This window comes from Mirounga angustirostris, unplaced genomic scaffold (assembly GCF_029215605.1).
Source record: "Mirounga angustirostris isolate CCGP_5_RB_7025 unplaced genomic scaffold, mMirAng1.0.hap1 SCAF_2, whole genome shotgun sequence".
Classification (NCBI taxonomy): domain Eukaryota; kingdom Metazoa; phylum Chordata; class Mammalia; order Carnivora; family Phocidae; genus Mirounga; species Mirounga angustirostris.
In genome coordinates, this window is record NW_026991710.1 from 130,871,594 (window position 1) to 130,875,238 (window position 3,645).

Below are 3,645 nucleotides of genomic sequence, written 5' to 3' on the forward strand. Positions count from 1 at the left end.
CTCCTCCAGTCCCATCCATGTTGATGTAAAGTTTGGTTCATCCTTTCTGATGGCTGAGTAATAGTCCATTGTATATATGGACCACATCTTTTTTATCCATTCATCAAAATTCTCAACAAAATCCTAGCTAATAGGATCCAACAATACATTAGATGGATCATCCACCACGACCAAGAGGGATTTATCCCCAGGATGCAAGAGTGGTTCAACATTTGCAAATCAATCAATGTGATAGAACACATTAATAAGAGGAGAGAGAAGAACAATATGGTCCTCTCAATTGATACAGAAAAGCATTTGACAAAATACAGCATCCTTTCCTGATTAAAGCTCTTCAGAGTGTAGGGATAGAGGGAACATTCCTCAATTTCATAAAATCCATCTATGAAAAACCCACAGTGAATATCATTCTCAATGGGGAAAAGCTGAGAGCCTTTCCCTTAAGATCAGGAACATGACAAGGATACCCACTCTCACCACTATTGTTCAACATTGTACTAGAAGTCCTAGCAACAGCAATCAGACAACAAAAAGAAATAAAAGTATTCAAATTGGCAAAGAAGAAGTGAAACTCTCTCTCTTTGCAGATGACATGATACTTTATGTGGAAAACCCAAAAGACTCCACGCACAAATTCCTAGAACTCATCCAGCAATTCAGTAATGTGGCAGGATACAAAAATCAATGCAGAGAAATCAGTTGCTTTCTTATGAACTAACAATGCACCTGTAGAAAGAGAAATTAGAGAATCGATTCCATTTACAATAGCACCAAAAACTGTAAGATACCTCGGAATAAACCTAATCAAAGAGGTAAAGAATCTATACTCTAGGAACTACAGAACACTCATGAAGAAATTGAAGAAGACACGAAAAGATGAAAGAACATTCCATGCTCATGGATCAGAAGAATAAACATTGTTAAAATGTCTAGGCTGGGGCCATTTTGGTGGCTGCTCTTGGTTGGGGCCATCCTGCATCTAAGGCAAGAAGATGGCGGCTGCAAAGAAGACAAAAAAGTCGCTGGAGTCAATCAACTCCAGGCTCCAGCTTGTTATGAAAAGTGGAAAGTACGTGCAGGGGTGCAAGCAGACTCTGAAAATGATCAGACATGGCAAGCGAAACTGGTCATCCTCGCCAACAACTGCCCAGCCTTGAGGAAATCCAAAATAGAATACTATGCCATGTTGGCCAAAACTGGTGTCCATCACTACAGTGGCAATAATATTGAATTGGGCACAGCATGTGGGAAATACTACAGACTATGCACACTGGCTATCATTGATCCAGGTGATTCTGAATCATTAGAAGCATGCCAGAACAGACTGGTGAAAAGTAAATCACGCAAAATTTTCCTTTAATAAAACTGGCCACAGCTTGTTTAAAAAAAAAAAAAAAGTCTATGCTGCCCAGAGCAATCTATACCTTCGATGCCATCTGATCAAAATACCAATGGCATTTTTCAAAGTGCCAGAACAAACAATTCTAAAATTTGTATGGAATCTGAAAAGACCCTGAATCGCCAAGGAAATGTTGAAAAAGAAAAACAAAGCTGGGGCATCATGTTGCCTGATTTCAAGCTATATTACAAAGCTGTGATCACCAAGACAGCATGGTACTGGCACAAAAACAGACCTATAGACCCATGGAACAGAATAGAGTGCCAAGATATGGACCCTCAACTCTAAGGTCAAATAATCTTCGACACAGCAGGAAAAAAATATGCAATGGAAAAAAACCAGTTTCTTCCATAAGTGGTGCTGGGAAAATTGGACAGCTATATACAGAAGAAGGAAACTCAGGTGGCTCTGTGGCTCAATGGATAGCGCATTGGACTTCTAGTGATGAAAGAATGAAACTCGACCACTCTCTTACACCATACACAAAGATAAACTCAAAATGGATGAAAGACCACAATGTGAGACAGGAATCCATCAAAATCCTAGAGAACATCAGCCACAGCAACTTCTTTCAAGACACGTCTCCAAAGGCAAGGGAAACAAAAGCGAAAATGAACTTTTGGGACTTCATCAAGATAAAAAGCTTCTGCATAGCAAAGGAAACAGTCAACAAAACAAAAAGGCAACCCACAGAATGGGAGAAGATTTTTGCAAATGACACTACAAAGGGCTGATATCCAGGATCTATAAAGACCTTCTCAAGCTCAACACCCTAAAAACAAATAATCCAGTCAAAAAATGCTCAGAAGACATGAACAGACACTTCTCCAAAGAAGACATACAAATGGCTAACAGACTCATGAAAAAGTGTTCATCATCATTAGCCATCAGGGAAATCCAAATCAAAACCACACTGAGATACCACCTTACACCAGTTAGAATGGCCAAAATGGACAGGGAAAGAAACAAATGTTGGAGAGGTTGTGGAGAAAGGGGAAACCCTCTTACACTGTTGGTGGGAATGCAAGTTGGTACAGCCACTTTGGAAAACAGTGTAGAGGTTCCTCAAAAAATTAAAAATGGAGCTACCCTATGACCCAGCAATTGCACTCCTGGGTATTTACCCCAAAGACACAGATGTAGTGAAAAGAAGGGCCATATGCACCCCAATGTTCATAGCAGCAATGTCCACAATAGCTAAACTGTGGATAGAGCCGAGATGCTGTCAACAGCTGAGTGGATAAAGAAGATGTTTTACACTTTCTACTTGTTTTTTAACACAGCTTACTTGCAACTGGTTCTCACAACATCAGAGGAGTCATTTATGTAAAGATTTTTATTCAACCATCCAGGCATCTCTTTAGTTGTTACAGAAAGACATCACATTCATATCAGTCAGGGCTCTCTGGAGAAATAGGACCAGTAGGAGATTTAGATAGATGATAGATGATAGATGATAGATAGATAGATAGATAGATAGATAGATAGATAGATAGATGATAGATAGATACATACATACATAATAGATGATAGATAGATTAGATAGATAGATGATAGATAGATGGTTAGATAGATAATAGATAGAGAGATATAGTTTTTGCTCTTAAGACCTTCAGCTGATTATCAACCACATTATCAAGGGTATTCCTCATCACTTAAAGTCAACTGATCGTTCATTCACTTTTCTCACATAAATGTTAATGAGAGCATGTGTGCATGTGTATGTATTGATAAAGGATGTGAGATAATTTTTGTTAGTTCTTTTACTTTTTATTTAATGCCAGCCTATTGCAGAGCTCATGATGTTCCTATTCTAGTACCATCTGCCCAGTCTGATGCAGTTAATCTTCCCCCAACCCTGAATTCTTCCCCGGGCTCCTATGTTTTTGTTTGTTTGCTCTGATTGGATTTTCTGCTTAGCATCACTTCCTTACTACATGAACCAAGTCTTAGCTGTGCCCCAAATTATTGACTGCAAACTTGTCTCCAAGCATCTCTTGACTTCTAATCCTATTCTAGCAGGCACACCTCCACTGGTCCTTTCTTTTAAGGATGTATGTCCTTACCTATCACCTACCTGAATATTACTCCCAGTGTTGGCCCTAATTTTCAAGTTGTCCTCTTGGTACTGTCAGTTGGATGACTCATAACCCAGTGCATATTTCCCTTGTGTGGCATCAGCACTGGTCACCATGACTGTATTAATTCCCGTAGACAATTAGATTGGAAGGTCCTGTTTTATGTAT

General features: G+C 39.2%; 1 pseudogene; it reads left to right on the forward strand.

Annotated features, from left to right (window-relative positions):
• The first annotated feature begins 977 nt into the window (after positions 1 to 977).
• Positions 978 to 1,367, forward strand: LOC123847503 (large ribosomal subunit protein eL30-like; annotated as a pseudogene).
• Positions 1,368 to 3,645: the final 2,278 nt, after the last annotated feature.